Raw genomic sequence first — 21146 nt, forward strand, 5'->3', positions numbered from 1 at the left:
GAACATTGTAAGACCTTAACCGGTCTGACCTTAACCGATCTGGTTTCTATTCTATAGATAGTGACTTGTGAGTTCCATCTCACCGTGGTTTTTCCCAGTTGGGTTTCCACATCAAATATCTTCTGTTATAGTTGTATTGCTTTTGTGGGTGAATGCTTTATTTGCATTTTGGTTTGCATGTGTGTTTACCGGTCTTTATGTTAAACTGCTTTATCGGTTTATCTTCAGACTATTTAAGTGTTTTAGTGCATTGATTTTTGGCATAATAATAAACCCCCCCTCTTAGTATTCATCAGATAATTCATATGGGATTTAAATCCATCTAAAGTATTTGAGTTGTCTTATTGTGACAACTTTTGGACTTGGCCATGTCGAACCATCTGTACCTGGGGAACAGTTGAACTGCTTGAACTTTGAACCTACAGAGCTTGAACCTTGAACCTGTGAGGTTCAAAAACACAAACTGCACCCATATGCTTCATTGATTGCTTTGCCTTTCCATTTTGGTTGTGCGTTGAACCTTTGAATTTCATCGAACATTTTGAACATCATTGAACTGTTTGAACTAGGTTCAAATGGTTCAATGTCTAGAGAAAGAGTATATAAAACATCATCCACAACCGTGAAATAGAGCTGCTACAAAACACTTGATATGAATGTTAGCCTTAAAATGTCTTGGACACAACTTAGAACCAACGGTACCTAAATGAACACTATGAACTCTTTTCAGGATGGTTTGAGGGGTTCATGAGGTGCAAACTGACCATTGAAACGTAATGCTAAGGATTTAGAAATGATTTACAGGAGGATTAGGGATTGAACCAACGAACTTTTAACAAGATTCCGAAAAAAGAGGGAGAAAAGGACTCAACTAAAAGTTTTGCAAGGTGACTCACTCTTGTTATGAGGGATGAATGACAAGGTAACATTGGCTCTGATTAGGGACCAAGACTGTAAAGGAATAGGAGAATCCAGAATATCTTTGGGAGAGATCAGTGCCTAGCCATTGGGAAACAAAGTTAAGAAAAACAAATAATAGGGAGCTTCTTGCAGACGAGGGAAGAGGCAACAAGGTAAAACTAACAAGCCAAAACCCAAACTAAACCAAGGTTGAAAATCAAGACAAGCTATACCTAGATCACACCAAAAAATTATTTACAAGTATATACAGATAGGAAAATCCCACCGTGAGAACTGGGGCCAAGAAATTCTTACACAAAACCATCCACCAGTTCGGAGAAGAATGATCCTTTTCGGAAAAATGGCTTGTGTTCAAATGAAGCAACCCAAAACCATGCTCTTCTGGTAACTTTTTCAATGCTAAACACCAAACTAACAATATGCAGGAACTTTGTGGATACACATTTATGCCAAAAAAGCAATGTTTCATCATGAACTTCTGAATTTTTCGGAAACATCTGTACAATACTTCTCAAATAATGTTCTATTTCTGGCTGAAAAAGGTAATGCTCAGAAATTCATAGGGAAAAGGCTGCATCATTCTCACAATCACCACTATTAAGACCTTCATTCTTAAAATAATTTTCAGCATTTGAACTAATCTCAGAATCGAGAGACACTTCATCATGCATGGGGTCCAACTTAGCTGAAACAACTTCAACATCTTCTACTGAGATTAAATCTGCAAATTCCCTATCAAAACTTAATGCATTAAATAAATTAATACCTAAATCCTTCTCGTTGAAATCCTCTTCTACAATGGATGAAAACAACTGGTCTATGATCTCTTCTTCACAAAAAGAAGTACTATCCAAACCGGCCAATAGTTCTTGGGACTGCAACACTTTATGAGTTTGACCATTATTTTGTTTCACTTCTGAATTTTCTTTTTCATTTAGATTTTTAGAATGGGAAACATCTTTACCCAGACATGATTCCACCTTATTGTGGACACAATCTTCATTAGGAAGACATAGTATTGCTTTACTGTCAAAAAGAAATGATTCTACGAAGGACTCATCACAAACTTTTAAACATAAAGAATCATTTTCATCAACTTCATGTATAAGATTGAAAGCTTCATACTTTGGTTGCATGTAAATCTGAAAGTGATCATCCTTTATACTTTTTGGAACAAGATAACTTTTCATACTATCAAAATTGAAAGTTTCTATTTCCGGGTAAGAGAAAGACCTCAAAAAACCTTTTTCATTCAAGCTCACAGGTCTTCCAATGTTGTCTTGATTATTCTAACTTACCATTGTCTGACTTGCATGAGACTGAACTCTTTCTTGTTGAACTTCTTGCTCATTCATGACAACATAATTGTAGGAGTGAGATGAAATTGAGATGATTGGAGCCTCTTCATCATCAAATTTTAATTCTTCTTTCAATTGGGATACCCTTTCTTCATATTCATGGAGCAACCATGTCTTTTCTTTCAATTCTTTCAGTTTGTGAAATTTGATGCAAAGGCTTCTCCATAGAAGAGTGGATGTATGATCATCTTCCACATTTATATTATTTCTAACAACATGAGACATACTTTCTTTGTAATGCTCCAACAAGTCATGCAATACTTTATCATCTATTGCAATAATTTCCAAGATCGAAGGATCTAGTCTTTTCCCTTTTCTGAAAATGTTCATCCTTTATACTTTTTGGAACAAGATAAATTTTCATACTATCAAAACTGAAAGTTTCTATTTTCGGTAAGAGAAAGACCTCAAAAACCCTTTTTCATTCAAGCTCGTAGGTTCTCCAATGTTGTCTTGATTATTCTCACATACCACTATCTGACTTGCATGAGACTGAACTGTTTCTTGTTGAACTTCTCTCTCATTCATGACAATGTAATTGTAGGAGTGAGATGAAACTAAGATGATTGGAGCCTCTTCATCATCAAATTTTAATTCTTCTTTCAATTGGGATACCCTTTCTTCATATTCATGGAGCAACCATGTCTTTTCTTTCAATTCTTTCAATTTGTGAAATCTGATGCAAAGGCTTCTCCATAGAAGAGTGGATGCATGATCATCTTCCACAGTTATATTATTTCTAATAGAACGAGAAATACTTTCTTTATAATGCTCCAAGAAGTCATGCAATACTTTATCATCTATTGCAATAATTTCCAAGATCAAAGGATCTGGTCTTTTCCCTTTTCTGAAAATGTTCATCCTTTATACGTTTTGGAACAAGATAACTTTTCATACTATCAAAACTGAAAGTTTCTATTTTTGGTAAGAGAAAGACCTCAAAAACCCTTTTTCATTCAAGCTCGTAGGTTCTCCAATGTTGTCTTGATTATTCTCACATACCACTATCTGACTTGCATGAGACTGAACTGTTTCTTGTTGAACTTCTCTCTCATTCATGACAATGTAATTGTAGGAGTGAGATGAAACTAAGATGATTGGAGCCTCTTCATCATCAAATTTTAATTCTTCTTTCAATTGGGATACCCTTTCTTCATATTCATGGAGCAACCATGTCTTTTCTTTCAATTCTTTCAATTTGTGAAATCTGATGCAAAGGCTTCTCCATAGAAGAGTGGATGCATGATCATCTTCCACAGTTATATTATTTCTAATAGCACGAGAAATACTTTCTTTATAATGCTCCAAGAAGTCATGCAATACTTTATCATCTATTGCAATAATTTCCAAGATCAAAGGATCTGGTCTTTTCCCTTTTCTCATTGCTCTTGTTTTGAGCATGATGTTATATATAGAGTCACCAATCTCCTACACAGAGATAAATCTAAAAATCTGAGGAAACAAAATGCACTAATCTTTGATTTCGAATCCCCAGCAGAGTTTGCAAAATCTGTTAGTGAACAAATTTGTCCCTCTAAAATAACTATACAAATAAACTCAAAATGCCCAGAATGAAGGACAAAAAGAACTAACAGTTGGATAGATTATCATTGAAGTGATAATCTTCCTTTGAATTGAGAGGTACAACTCCCTCTTAGAAGATTTACCAGGAATTAAATTGTTGATATGCTTTTAACCAGAAAGAAATAGAGGAAAATAACATTCATCCATAGCCATGAAAATGAATGTCAAATATTTACAAAACAAATATAAATGAAGACCATTGTTGTCCACAGTTATGGATAACATTTGGACTAAATACTAACAGTGAATGTTGTTGCTCCAATATGGCTTACTTTCAAGCACACAGTCTTGTAATAAATCTACATACACAATCTATTATAGCAGAAAAGACATTAATAAACAACTTCAAAGGCTCAAAGTCTAGCTATAGTCATGAGAAGAATATCAAAAACACAAATATTGAAGATATCATCTGCATTCTATTCATGTCTGAAAATTAACTCAAAGATTGATATTTTCTATACAAAACATTGCTTAGAAAAGCTTCAACTCCCCCCTTACAAATAAAAATCTACTCCCGTTCACCCACAGGCTGCTGGAAGAAAAGAAAAGAAGAAGAACCCCGCCTCCTTCAATCCTTTCATAATAAATAGCTACATGAGATCTTTATTTAGTTTTATAACTGAATCTTGAAAAACCTTTTAACTTATGCTTTTCACTTTCCCCATTACTCTTATTTATAACATCAAATATTTATAAACATTAGAAATATAGTTCTCTAAAGTTTATAAGAATATTTGGATAGGTGGCACTTGAATATTTGATCCCAAAATTAAAATATTCTTTATGTTGGGTAGACTGAAAATATTTGTGACAGTCAAAATCTTTCTCAGTGCAGGTGCCAAAACTTTTGTTTGCACCGTTGGATCTTTCTCAATTGTGGATACGCTGGTTGCAACCTAGTTTTATACATTTTGACCGAAGCGATTCCACAAATAATCTCTGAGTAAAAAGATATGTGCTACTGTGTGCGGGTCTATATGACTATCATAAAATCAGACTTGTCAAAATAATGTTCTCAGTGATTTTCACATCTTCTGCTCTCAAACACACTAATTTATTTGAAATTAGAATTGACCATCTCTATCTCCTAATAATTATAGATATAGCCGAGATGAATAATGATCATTCATATGGGATTTAAATCCATCTGAGATATAATTGAGTTGTCTTATTGTGACAACTTTTGAACTTGGCCCTGTCGAACCATTTGTACCTTGGGAATAGTTGAACTGCTTGGACTTTGAACCCATAGAGCTTGAACCTTGAACGTACGAGGTTCAAAAACACAAACTACACCCATATGCTTCATTGATTGCTTTGCCTTTCCATTTTGGTTGCGTGTTGAACCTTTGAATTTCATCGAACATTTTGAACATCACTGAACTGTTTGAACTAGGTTCAAATGGTTCATAGTCTGGAGAAAGAGTATATGAAACATCATCTGCGACTATAAATTAGAGCTGCTACAAAATACTTGATATGGATGTTATCCTGAAAATGTCTTAGACACAACTTAGAACCTGCGGTACCTAAATGAACACTATGAACTCTTTTCAGGATGGTTCGAGGGGTTCATGAGGTTCAAATCGACCATTGGAATTTAATGCTAAGGATTTAGAAATGATTTACAGGAGGATTAGGGATTGAACCAACAAAATTTTAACAAGATTCCAAAAAAAGAGGGAGAAAAGGACTCAACTAAAATTTTTTCAAGGCGACTCACTCTTGTTATGAGGGACGAATGGCAAGGTAACATCATATAAGTCAAATAAATTTCTATCAAGAAATCAATATTAAATAGATAATATACTAATCGCATACCTCATATATTTCATTCATCATCATGACCATCATGATCATTCTGATCATCATCATCATCATCACCACCACCACCACCACCATCATCATCTTCATCATCTTTATCACCATCACCATCACCATCACCATCACCATCATCAGCTTTTCTTCTTCTTCATCATCATCAAGTAACTATTGATCATGATCATCATCTACATCATCTTCTACTTCTTCGGTATCTTCTTCTTCCATCACATTATACTTTATCGGCCTTCCTCTTGGATCATGTCTAACAAAAAATGACCAACCCAATTTATGTGGAACCTCTGAGTAAAATACCTGCTCACATTGGCTTGGAAGAACATAGGGCTCATCCTCAACTAGTTCAAATGACCTTGTATTAACCATTATAAAACCATTATCATATTCAATAACAGTTCTATCAGGATCATTTTTCTTCAATTGTAACCTGTACCATTTGAGGACAAACAAAACTAATTTGAAGGAATTAAAGTCACACTCAAGTATATCATCCAAAATGCCATAGTATCGATTTTGAGACTCTTGAGGATGTATGTCATTTCTTGATGAAATATATGTCACCTCAAAGACTGCAATTATCCCAGAATCACAAGTTTTCTTTGTGTCATCCAACTTTTTGATGCGAAATTTATGACCATTGCAACACATAGCATTGTGGTGTTTGACCTGTGATATGTCAAACATGTAAAAATTATTGCATCGTGAGTTGACAAACATATGGGTAATTACTAAATTTATACGTACCTATTTATCTCTTAAACCATATGCTAAATCAATTTCCCTCTGCGTAACATTAGAATCTCCATTACGATGAGCTTCTTTAACCAATGAAGCCACACCTTCCTATGTTAATGTGGGACTAGAATGTTGACAACTTTCAATCCATACCATCATCCAATCAAGATTGTTTGCAATATAAAAATGTAGTGCATCCCACTCTCAACCAACATTATAAAAAATAAATAGACATCTTACAACCGATTTATTTTCAAGATTAAGAATTAATTAACTACAATAACATCTTATAATTACCTCTCACTTTCCTCAATCTACCTTTCCCCATCAAGTACTCCCCTTCAAATTTGTTAATGGGGTTGGGATCCCAAATGCAATCCACGTGGATCTTTGTTGCAAACTTAGGAAGATATTCAAAAATGTACACCATAGTTTGGTATACCCTACAACCCTCAGGATGTGCTCTTTTTCGAACCAAAGCCTTCAAAAATTTCAAGTGTCTCTCAACCATCCACATTGACTTAGTGTCTATAGGTCCACACAATCCAATCTCCTTAACTTGTTGTATGAGGTAGTATTCTTGTGCATTGAAAAAAGCTGAAGGTAGACACTTTTGCATTTCACATATTAGATGAGGAATTTTTCTCTTCCAATATTTTATATCTTCTTTATGGATTTCTTTACATGACAACCACCTACAAGATATTCAAGACGCAAAAAAAAATATTACATAACAAGTAACAAAAATCACAAATATAATATCTATACAATGAACTAAACAAATATCACTACTTACCTCATGTATTTTTCAAGATCATATATGACATCTTTGACATTATTTTCGAAGTCGTCTATGAGAGACAGAGGTAGAACGTACTGCAACAATTATAAAATTATCTTTTCATTTTTTTTAACATAATATAATGAAAAGTACATGTGGAGTATACCAATCATGCGTTTTCATCCCTGGCCCATATTCACTTTTCTTTGATATGAGATTGTTTATGTTCACAACAAATCCTATGGGAAATCAAATTTTTCGTATGACTTCTTTAATAGCATTGCTTTGCTGGTCCGTTAGTAACCAAGGAAAGTCACTTATATTAATCTGGTCTCCGTGGCTATTTGATTGAATGACATTTTTTATTGTATGATTGGATTCCTGAATGTCACTACAAATTTTGACAATTTTTCTCTTTGTCATGCCTTCCAACCAATATTTTCCATAATATCTCTATTATATTCTTTCCAATATGCATAGTATAAAACAAATGCACAATTTATAACTTCTTGTAGTAGGGAAGCCTACTAAATTGTCGGGGATAACTTTTTAGTCCCTTAGGAAGGTGGTCATTTATGCCTTGACGACCTTCACGATCATCAATCACATCATCGATAAAAAAATAGAATAGAAAAGATGTTTTATGACATAAATCGTTAGATAGAATGGCATTACCTTGACAATTAATTCTATTATATTCCAACTTCCACAAGTGAGGTGTCATTCTTCATGGCTTTGATGTATTCTCTTCTTTCCCATTGAAAAGATGTTTTTCAGTATTTTGATACTTATGATTTTTGTGGAGAAAGTGCCTATACTCATCTTTGGACCACAAACTGGACATGCAAATTGTCCCTTTGTTTGAAGACCTACAAGATAATGTATAATTGGATTAAATATGTTAATTTTTTTAAATATAATTATCATGCACAAGTTGAACACTATAACATACAACAAAAATGTGTTAGCCCTGGGGCATCATGTATTTTCCATACAAGCATCACATGGAATTGAAATTTGTCTTTGTCCTATTGGTCTAGAGACATCATACATAGTGACACCATTCCATAACTCCAGCAACTCATCGATAAGAGGTTCAATATATACATTCATATATTTAACTTGGTACTTACCTAATAGATTGAACAAAAACATTACATAATTATTATGACCATTTTACTGCAATATTTATAATTAAATACAAATGATTATTAAATGACAAAATACCTAGAATTATCATTGCCAATATTATGTGCTCCCTCTTTATTGACATCCATGGAGGAATTTTATTGTTGATAACAAAAACAGGTCACACTGAGTAAATAGATCTCAGCCCTCCAAATGGATTGACACTGTCCATTGTCAATGAAATCCTGAGATTACGAGGTTCTTCTTTAAAGTGTGGCCACTTTTCCTCTATGTCCTTAAATGTTGAACCATCCGCAGGCATTCGAATAATGTCATCTTGAATTCTATTGCGTGCATGGTAATCCATAAATTGGGCCAAGATAGTGCACTTCAATAATCATTGCATACGTGGAATAATGGGATTATAACGAAGAACCTTGTGAGGCACCCTTTTTGTTATTTGATTTGTTTGATATCTACTGATATAACATTCAGGGCATTTGGTTTGAAATTCATGTTGTTTGTGATATATAATACGATCATTGGGACAATCATCTATTGTTTGATACTCCATTCCAATATCTTTCATAATGGCAGATAATTCTCGGTATGAGCGAGGTATAATATTAGATAGTGGTAACAAAAACTCACGTATCAATCTACAACAAAAAAATATAATTTGTTAATATAAATATTATAAATGGTACATGATTCACCATTTATTAACTATATTGATATATATGACATACTTGAACATACGTGAGAATTGTTATGTTGGATAATTATGTTGGATAAACCATTCATAACCTTCAAGTTCACCAGCAAAAATACAACAGAGAGAGTTGTCTGGGAGCCTTTGTAAAGGGACTCAGATGCCTTCTCAAGTAGAGAGACATCATGAACAACATCAAAGTCATCTTCATCATCATGATCAGCTGCGCCAGTACTAAATGTGTCATGGATTAATGTATTTGTACCATCATCTTCAATTGTGTTTTGTGGCTCATGATCATCATCTTCCATGGGATCATTATCTTCAACTTCAATATTCACACCTCCATGTTCCTCCTCTTCGAAAACCATATTCTCCTAGTTGTGTTGATCCATATCATGTGCTCTGGGGTGCTCGACCTATATAAAATTGATAAATATAAATAAACCATTATCATGATCTCATCATCAAGTGATTTGTTATGTATATAAATTATTAAAATGATATAATAAAAAACTTACCATTGGATGATAATCATGTCCCCCTTCAATGTGACCATGCAGCCTACAATGTTTCTTAGCTATTTTGATTAGAAGTCTTCTAGTCTTTAACCCCTTACAAATTTTGTAGGGACAATAACATTTTCCATCACCTTTTCTTTTCAAGTTAGACCACAATCTAGCAATTGTCTCCTTATTTTGTGGTTCATTGATATTTTCTAACATGGTCTTTCTTCACAGGCAAAAAAATTGGGCTATAGAACTAGTTATATAGAAGTTGAAATGTTAGTTATGAAATCACGTTTCAGTATAATATAACAAATTAAGTTACTTGAACATATAAATTATGAAAATTGAACTAAAACCATTTAACTCTTCTTTTTCATCTCAAAACATATCTAATGACTTTGTGGTGATTTAGAGTAGGTGATATGCTAATGGATTTGTGGTATGCAATCCTTGTATCATATCTTAAGTTGACTAATGTCTAATTGGGGTAATCCATGAGTGTCTAATGTGAATTTATTATCAATTTTTTGAAGTCATCGATAGTATGGTGATAGTCATCCTTATGGGATCCTCTCAATATTGTCCAAATCAATCCAAAAGGAAAGTAACTAGCCATTCCCATGCTCATGCATACTTACATGACTAATTCTTCCCTTGTGTATCCTAAACATTGGAGATACCTTATTTGACTTGCCTAATCAATGTGGTTGTTGTCCTAGTATGAAGTATTGAGTTCTACCGTTACCTCTACATCAAACTTCTCACATCATATTTCTTCAACAAAATACACTATTCTGATCCCAATATTCCTCAATACCCTCAATGGAGGGGCATGTATAATGGTTTCAACATACAAAGTCAATGATCATATAGTCCATTCTTCTAGACACCCTTGGATACATTACTTGTCTTCTAGGCTTGGGAAAACTAATATGAACTGAGCCAACACCATGAGAATTTGACTTGGTAGGGTCCCCACACATCACTTCAACACCAAACATTAGGCAATTCAACCTTTTTCCTTCTCAATGCATTTTTTTTTGTCTTTCACTAGTTTTCTCAGTCTAATACATAGGGATATCAGACCTTTCATGGCATCATCACATGGGCAAACTTCCCCATATGTCCCTATAAGTCTAATATATTAAATACATTTCACCTAGCACTATTTGGTACAGATTCTTTTATCCTATCCATATAGGATGTTTTCACACCACACTATCATCCTTGACTCATGTGTATGTTGCAGAGGTAGGGGAATGTATAATGGTTTCAACATACAAAGTCAATGATCATACAATCCATTCTTCTCGACACCCTTGGATATATTAATTAGCTTCTAAGCTTGGAAAAACTAATATGAAAGAGGTAGAAACTAAAGGTATTTGAGACCTCCCAAGGTCTCTTTGTTGTGTCACAATGATGCAAGATAACTAAGTGTTCATGTTGTTTGAATAACTAAGATAAATACAGTTTTTATTCACCAAAGGGACCATGATAAATTGGGGTGTTGTTCGGACAATGGGTGTTGATTGTAAAGATGAATATGGGGCTATCATTTTCCTTTATTTCCTTTGGATATAGTGATGAGTCCAAGCTCTAATAATTTTTCTTTTTTGGGAGTTAATCTTAGAACCCTGTTGAACTTCTCAAGAGATAACAATGGCATACGCTCCAGCTTGTTCTTTTCCTCCCTCTAGAGACAATTTTGTTGATGGGTCTTTTGACACACTCAACATGAACTAAGTATCGCCACTTAATCTCTCTTATAAAATAGTAAAAACTAAAGGTATTCTAAACCTCCCAAGGTAATAATGATACAAGATAACAAAGTGTTCATGTGGCCAGTTTTTTCAAGGGGAAAATGTCACTAATCAAGTTGAAATGTCGATTTCTCAATCTGCCTAAGATAAAAGGTTAAAATAAATTGCAAAAGATAGAACAAGGCTACGAGAAAATGAATCATCAGTATTACCTAAACCCACATTATCAAAAAAATATAGAAATAACCTTGTATGTAAATAATTTATCATGCCAAAATTGTCAATTCTATCATGAAAATGAGACCAAGGAAAGCTCTAGAACAACTACTACTATTCATTCACATGTTCATTATTAACCTCAATCACCACGAAAGATGCACAAATTGATTATAACATAGAAGATGTTTCATAAATGTAAATATTAATTCAGGACTAGAAGGAAAATGAAATAAATAGAAGAATACCAAGCAGTCAAAAAAGACTACCAATACCATTGCAAACTATGAACTTCATTTCCATTAATTCTTCAAAATATACAAGCAAAGCACAAGTATTCAATCTACAGCCTCTTGCTAAATGCCTTTTGAAAGGAAACAAACTAAGTAGTCTTACTAAACTCCAACCTTAAAATAATCAATTCTTAGACTCTCAAAATAAATTTTGAAATTACATTTATAGGGAAACTTTTTCCTCAAAATTAGAGATTAAAATCCACCCAAAACCTTATGAAACTAAGAGGTACAATCAACACACAAGATACTAGCCTATAAGTAAATTAAGAACTATAAGTTGACATGAAAATGAAATATAAGTCAGAAGGAACTTAGAATATTGAGTTGTCAAGCATTGGGAATTGATAGTTGTAACTCAAACTGTTGAGAATGAGCACTTTTGACCTTTAGTTGAATTGAGAATGATCAAACTATTGAGAATGATTATACAATACATTTTTATAGATGCTCTTGGATACATTAATTGGCTTCTAGGCTTGGGAAAACTAATATGAATTGAGCCAACAACATGAGGATAGGGTCAAGTATCATGGAAACTGATCATAATTTGTGAAGATAGGGTTCACACTCATTGATGGTCATTTTGCAACTCACCTTGAGTCTACATGAGCAATAGAAGCTTGTGATAAGTATGGATGATTGTCTCCTTCCAATATGTAGTCCTTTAACATTTTATGTGAATACACACAATGTTATTGTTAAGTATTGATGTATTCTTAAGACATCTCATGACTCCATTACCTGTCCACACTTGGGTTTACAAACACAACTTCCTGTCAAAACAAAAATAATATCACTAGTAAAACTATGACTGTTACAATTAATACCCTTATGACAGTCATAGAAATGTAATCTATTTCATTTGGTTTTGATCCACAAACCCTTCTGAAGGTTTCATAGGGTACCCTCACTGCTCTCTCTGTCATCAACCACTTCAAAATACAAATCGCTTGGTGTTACCACCAAATTCTTCACTCTTACTGCCTTTTATTGTCTGATACATAGAGATATTAGACTGTCCTCATGCCCAAACATGTACCACATATAATTTGGAGCCCTACACACAACATAATATGATACATAACATGATACCCAAGTTAGCATGATACACCTATGGTTACTCCTACCCAAGTGCAAACACAGCAAGCAATGGAAATGGGTGTGGACCAAGACAACTCAAGAATTATCATGACAATAGAAGACCAATAAAATTTATTTTTAGAGCCTAAGGCCAAAAAAAATGAAGAGAATAAACATAGAGTCAAAGAAGCATGGAGAACAAGAAAACGAGGATCTATCTAGGCCCCCACCCCCAAAATGACTCCCCAAAATTTTAAACTTAGGTGCACAAGCAACAAGATGAAGAACAAAGGCCAAAGTAGGTTGTAACTACCATGAACCCATCCATCCAAATTTATGAGAATATAGATGTTCCTTGGTGGCTACAATTCAAATTTGAAAGGATAAAGAAGAGAGTATTGAAGAAAGTAAGTTTGCAAAAGATGATCGTAGAGGCTGAGGTCGCAAGGAAGCCAAAGAAGGCAATGACCTTGTATGCCACCTAAAACTATGCAAAATGAGAGATAGTTGCAAACATCGCTATCCCAATGCCAAATAAGGATTCCAAAGAAGTGGACCCTTTTGATCATTAGGGAACTCGAGTGAAATTTAGAAAATAAACTAAATGGGGAGAACTAGCAACTTTAGATGCAACTACTGAGACTATAAAGGTAATGATGCAAAAATGATACCAATCTAAACAAGAAATGAAGGCTATTTAGTATCATAGTACATGAACAACTCTTTAAAGATATTGATGCCTCTTGAGCTTCTGAAGTTTCAGGGATACCAATGCCTACTTTTCTTCCTAAAAAAAAAATTGAATATTTGTATGCTATGAAGGGTAAAGCTACAATGATTGATACATGGGTTATGGAGAAAATGAATCAGATCAAAACCTTCTTTGCTAAGTTATACAATGTTTATGATGAAGCTAGTAAGTTGGAATTAATAATGTCAACGCATGCTAATCAATGGGAGAAAGATGCAAGGAAGTGAAATTAAAACGTTGAGTGAAAATAAAATCAAAGAAGTTGATGTATGGAGAGATGAAGATAATGACTTCATTCAAAGTATTCTAGACGAGATAATATTCAAGCTAGAAATGACAGAAGGAAAAATAAATAAGATGGTAAAGTGCCATTATCCTATGTTAATTGAGCATCAAGCTTATGATGAATACATAACAATCAATTTGGGGGCTTATCCCTTTAGATCAGATAAGGATTGGTTGGACACTATATAAATTATTTTGTCTAAATGGAAGAAGAAGGTGGAAGGGAAGTTTGGGCCAAATAGTAAATTTGATGAACAAGTCTTGAATGAATGTATGGGGTTAATTGTGGCTACATCTCATGCTGCCAATGTGGTGAAAGCCTTAGAGAATTCCATTACCAAACTAAATAAAGTTGTTGACTTTCGAATCAAACGGATAGATGGGCCAAATGAAAGATCTTTAGGCTAATAATTGTATAATTATAAGGAGTATAAGGAAAGGCAAAAGAAGGCTTCCTCCACAAGAAATCCAAGTACGAATTGATTTTGTACACTTAAAAATAATTATTTTAATTATTTTTAGTTCCTCACATAATTAATTAATTAATTATGTTAATTCAAATTCTCCTCAATATTAATTAATTACAATTAATATTGTCACTATAGTATGTAATTGATTTATTTAATAAATCAACCTCTCTCTTTATTCTTCTAAAAATTAAATCCTCACAAATCTTCCTCTTAGCTAATTAATTTCAATTAATTAGTTAACCTACATGATTCCAACAAACCGTCTTCCTAATTCATCATTAACCTAATAAAGTCTTATAGAAATTCCCTAAACTCACTTAACCTTATTCTTCTAATTTTTAATTCCCTCCACTCATTTTCTCTCCTAGTCAAATCCTCCTACACATCCTATCCCACCTAATCTTTCCTCTAATCCCCCTCCTAATGAGTTTCTAGTGGCTAATCATAATGATTAGCCACAAAGTCAACTCCTTGTCCCTTCCATCCAACCACTATCTTTAAATGCTCTTTTCCTAAGTGAATGTGAGATTTTCAAAATCCCACATTCCTCTAGGCAACTCCTCTCCCAAGGAATTTTTAATTCCTTCTTATTCCTCCAATCCTTATAATCATCCCTTTTTGGAGAATTTTAAATTCCTCCTCCCCATTCTTCAAGGAATGTCACATCCCTTTCTCTTCTCAAGGCACACTGGGAAGTCTTCACAATGCACCTTGAGGAGTGTGGAGACAAGAAATGCCTTTAAGGCACATCTCTTGGTCTCCACACCATCTCTTGGGCCTTGTGTGAGCTCACAAGAAATCTTAGCCATTCATCTTGAATCCATCCTAGCCATCCATTCTTCCTCTCCTCTTCTTATAAATTGGGGACTCCATCCCTTCATTTTTAATCTCCAAGTTTAGTAATCTTATGCTACTAATTTGAGCCTAGAAAAGTCATCTTAGCACCCTTATCATGCCAAAATAATCTCCCATCCATACTTGATCATCTCATCTTTATCATCCTCAAGATCCATCTCATTTGTGCACAACTTTGGAGACCCATCCACATCAAGCTAGCAAAAAGGAGCATTATCAAGGGGTGCCTTCACTTCATGAAGCTCAATCCGAAGGAGAAGGTATAAGGTTTGTGAGGTATATGCATCTCATTCTTGTTTTTGTGTGATTCAAATCACATCTTTTGATTTCATATGTTTTTATGATTGATTTGCATGATTTGCTAACTATTCTACCTCATCAATCTTTTCCCCTCTTCTTTTTGGCACACCCGGTGGGACCCACATCCCTACAAACTAATATTTTTTTTGATTTTTTATAAGTTGTGAGACACAGGTTCTGGGCCAATGCGAGAGACTGCAAATCAATGCAAGTGACTCAGGTTCAGCACAAAAGAAATCCTATTTCGATGCATGCACAAGCGTATCAGCGCGACCGCCCCATAACTTTTAAAAAGTTTCCTGCTCTTTTAAAATTTAAAAAAATTTCCTTTTTTTTTTTGGTCTGTTACCGCGTGTGCAAGTCTTCTGGCACGATTGCAAGCATTTTGGCACAAGCGATTTATATCAACGCGATCAATTTCATACAATTCCCACTCTAATATTTGAATTTGAATTTTCAAAATTTTTGCCCGCTCATCTGTCAGGTGTTTGTTTTTCAGGGTTCTAGTACGAGCGCATGTGTTTCAGCATGAGCACAAGCATTTCAATGTGAGCATTTCAGATTAGCGCGACCGATAGGTATAAAAAACCCTTCTGTGTTCTGTCTTGGCTGTTATTTTCTTTTACTGGTTTATTTAGTTCAGCGCATACGCAGCCGTTTCGGTGCCTGCGCAGACGCTTCAACGCGACTGACTGCACTGCAATGTGTATGTTGTATGTGTAGTATAGTTAGTACTAATTTCCATATTTTTAGTTTTGCAATTTAAATCGACCGTCCAAGACTCAAAAAAGTTAGAAAAACTACTAATCCAATTTTTTGCAAGTTGCCTAGCAGACTCAACCAAACATTGTGCATTTTTTTTAAGTTAGGCACCTAGATGTTAATTAAAAGGAAATGAATCATTTTTTTATGTGCTTTTGGAAAAGCATAAAGGTAGGATAGTATGCTCTTGTCTAGCTAGACAATCAGAAATCCAGATCCTCCAACCTTTTCTTGTTTGATTGCGTGTTTACCCATAGCGGGCCTACCCTCCCAACTTTCTCTTTGAGAAGGTAAGAGGGGAACAACCCAAGTCGGTACACCCTAACTTGGGGTTCCCAACTCACTATAATAAATAGGCCATTGACTACGAAAGGGTCAATGGTTGGGGCTATATGAGAGTTCACTCTCACATTGGGTGCTTAGTAGGATCCTAGAAATCTCAATCATGCTTGCGTGAATACTAAGTTCTTGGTGCTTCGTTGGGATATAGGCCTCAATTGCACTTGCGCAACTATGAAGGGTAGCTCCTCACGGGAAGACTTACTAAACACCTTGTTCATAGTGGCCAAAAACCTTCTAGTCATTGGTGTAGGAGGTCGAACCTCCGAAGCCACCCATATTTTTACGGCCCTTAGTAGAGACACAAAGTTCTCCATTAGGAGTTTTCATGGGAATTGATGCTTGGCTGCCCCAGAGAAGTGAGTGCCATGGAGGGGAGCTAGTGGGGTCAAGCATCTAAGTGTCTACTCTGGGTAAGCATAGCTGGGAAACCAATTGGGATCCAATGACTATTGTCCTTGCTAGCCCTAAGAGTGTTGTACATGAGCACTAGTGTCTTTGAGATAATATGCATTTGATCATTGTGTTTTCTTTGTTTGATACATACTTGCCAAGAGTAGACTAAAAACGCCTCACTATTCCCAAACACTTTGCAAAAACACTTGTCAAGACACAAACAATTATCCAAGTCCCTACCCACCAAGTCCAAAATTGCGTCAAAACTTTGTCCATTCCATGTCTCATAAGCCCAAGTGAGAAACTAAGATTCATCCTTTAAAACACCAATTATCATCAAAATCAAGGTGGTCGTGTCCCTTCATACAACTTGCCATTTGAATCGATCCTCTATTGAGTCATGTTCATGCCAAGAACAACCTAGTCATCAAGTTTGTTCTAAATCATCACTATCACACCTCCTCAAAATTCCTAAGGACTTAGCACATCAAATCAATCTCCCACCACTATCAAATCAATTATCAAAATTCAAATCCAATCATCCTTTAATCCAATTAAACCTCACATTAAGGTTGCATACCTTGTGAAGTTCCATCTAGACCTCATCGCTAATCAATTGGCTCTTGTGCTTGAAGAAGAATCCTCTCCAAGTATCTTTTGCCTAATTCTTTTTGAGTCGATCAAGACTGTTAACTCACACCTTTACTTTGCTTAGGGTCATTAGTCAACCCTTGGTGGAAGAGAGGCTTTTTAATCATCATTCCAAGATCTAAATTCTACCCAACTTGGTCAATACTTTGCTTGTGGTTTCATCCACCACTTGAAATCCTCATCAAAGGACTAAGGTGTTAATTATAATCAAATCCAGGCTCTAATCCAAGAACCCCACCAATCAACAAAATCTCTTGCCATCAAAGACAAAATCCAAACAAATTCCACAAACATCTTGCTAAGTCCTTTCATCAAAGATTTCCTCCCCCGAGCCTTTCTAAGGTTATTCATGTATGGTGACAACTCGATCCCAAAAGAAAAAGATGGTTGAACAACAATATGGCATGCTGGACATTAGTGTCCTATATGAAGATCCCACGTAAGATCCTACACAAAGTGGGCAACCTAGCAATCAAGATCAAAGACAAAATCCTAACATGGTTAGCCAAGATGAACTCTCCCCAGAAGTGCAAACTTTCCTAGCAGACTCTTATAACCAAGAGATGATTGAAAAGTTCATCCAACACAATCGTACTACACTTCTAAAGACTCTCCTTGAAAATGGAGCTCAACTTCCACCTGAATTTGATAAATCCACTCTCGGCCAACAACCACAAGGAGACCTTGCTCCCACACAAAATGCTGCACCTATTATTCAAACTCAATCAATTGCAACCCCACAAATCATCCAGACTCAATCAATGCCACCCATGGCACCTCCCACCGTAGTCTCCATCCAACCTCCTTCCTCTTTACCATCTATAACACTGTCAAATCCAATCTCATCTATTCTCCAATACGCTTCTATACCACCTCCTTCCATTCAACTACATATTTCTATTCCACAAACTTCCCTTCCTGTCAACAATGTCGCAAATTTTATCTGAGCCATACTCAATCCCATCACAACAGTTTGTGGACCACAACCAACTATCACCCAAGTCCCTGCCACATCGGTCATCACATCTCATGTTCTGCCTCCTCATCATATAAATACATTGGTGGTGGTGCACCTTCCTTGACTCATCCAATTCTTGGGGCAAATACAATTCATCATTATCAAAATGCACAACAAGACCTCATCAAGGAAATTCAAGACATGATAAATATCATCAAGGGCATGAAAGAAGAGACTAACAAGAGGAAACCTTACTCATTTGAGGAATTTTGTCCTTGTCCTTACGACCTGTCTATATTAGTTGCACCTTACCCTCTAGGATTTGAGATCCCTAAATTCACCAAGTATGAGGGAAATGGAGACCCCCGTGACCATGTCTGGGAATTTCACATCTTATGTCAAGAAGTCTCCTATAGTGACCTATATCTTCGCAGACTCTTTCCCAAGAGTCTCACAGGAGATGCCTTGGCATGGTTCTCATCTCTACCATGAGGCTCCATTGTCTCCTCTCCGAACTTGGTCAAAAAATTTGTAGCTCACTATGCCTACAACATGGCTAATGACGTTTCCATGATGGACCTATGTAACACAAAACAAAGGCTCGAAAAGACTTTTGCCAACTTCTTACAAAGATGGTGACATCTTATAAAGAAATTCCAGTGGGACATGTCAGAGCAACATCAAATTGAATTATTTCAAAAGAACTTGGTACCCAAACTTTCAAGACCTTTGATGTCCCAATGTATTAAATCCTTCCAAAAATTGACTGATAAGGGCCTCGCTCTCAAACGTGCCTTGTTGGAGGAAGGAACCTTGAAACATTACTAGAAATCAACACAAAGTTCTTCCTCTTATCATAATGACAAGCCAAAATTCTGGTCTAAAAACAAAAATGTGGTCAATGATGGTGTAACTGATGCAAAGTGGGTCTAAACCGTGGCTGCTCCCCCAAAATCCACCACCAGTAATCATCAATTCAATAATCAAAACAATCAAAATCAATCCCAAAAGCCTCACAACAATGTCTCAGTCCAGGGATAACACCCCGATCAAATAATAGGACTCCAAGAAATTTCACTCCTCTTACTAAGCCTATTGAAATGGTATTTCAAAAACTTGTCCAAGCAGGTGCAATGGTTTTTCTGATCACTCACCCGTTCGACCCCAATCAACCCAAAACTAGATGGTATAATGAGAATGAGTATTGCGAGTATCATCGTATCAAGGTACATGACACACGAAAGTGCATGAAGCTAAAAATCTACATACAAGATCTCATTGATAGGGGTGAGATTGAAGTAGCAAATGCAAAACCTGGTAATAATAATGAAAAACTTAAAATGTACCAGGAACCCTTCCCAAAGCATGATAAAGGAAAAGGCTCATCATCTAATGCAATGGGTTATGACTACACCAATCACATAACCAACTTTGACTCTTTAGTAGGTTGCATCGAGCCCGCAGACAACCATGTTAATGTCATAACTATCCAAGGAGTTAACCCTACCCCTCCCCAAAGTAGAACAAATCCAGCTAGGATAGTCATTCAAGGTGCCATGCCTTCTACCTCCCATCCCCAAAATGACTGTAATGTAACCACACGCCAAGGTAAAGTCACTATCCAAGGAGTTCCTCCCCCACCAAACCCCCCACCCATGTCTTCCACCTGCCAATATGAACTCCTCGACCAACTTGGGAAGACCCTTGCATAGATTTCCATTCTTGAACTTCTCAAGACTTCCCTTGTACATAAGAAAATTTTCAAACAAGCCCTCCTTGAGTCCCACGTTCCTGATAACATCAATGCTACTCAATTCCAAGCTCTCATTGGAAACCTTGCTGCCCAACAACACCTTGTATTTACCTCGAAAAATGCTCCTACAGATGAAGATCACAACAAACCTTTGTACATTGAAGCCCTTATCCAAAAACACAAGGTTAAACATATTTTGATAGATGGTAGATCCAAACTTAATCTATGTACATACAAATTAATAAAACAATTAGAACTTTCTAAGGACTTGGTAGACACATCAGAAAGGATCACCATAAAAGCATATGATGATGCAGAAAGAGTTTTGAAGGGCATGATCACCTTACCTCTTCAAGTGGGCCCGATCACTGTTGAAACCCCTTTCCAAGTACTAGATCTTGATCTCCCCTATAACATTCTACTTGGATGACCATGGATTCACTCCTTGCAGGACGTGCCCTCCACCTATCACCAATGCATCAAATTCCCTTGTAATGGAGGAGAGATCACTATCAAAGGTGATCCCCAACCTTTTCAATATTGCAAACTCTTAGAGGGGAAGCATCCATATCATTGCCCACTAAATAGACCCTTGCCAATGCCTCCATCTGACACATCAAATGTTGCCTCCACTTCATCCCAATCAGATACCCAAATCAAAATCTTGGATAATGGTTGTGGAGAGTACAAATTGGAGGACG

This window comes from Cryptomeria japonica, chromosome 9 (genome assembly GCF_030272615.1).
Source record: "Cryptomeria japonica chromosome 9, Sugi_1.0, whole genome shotgun sequence".
NCBI classification, from domain to species: Eukaryota; Viridiplantae; Streptophyta; class Pinopsida; order Cupressales; family Cupressaceae; genus Cryptomeria; species Cryptomeria japonica.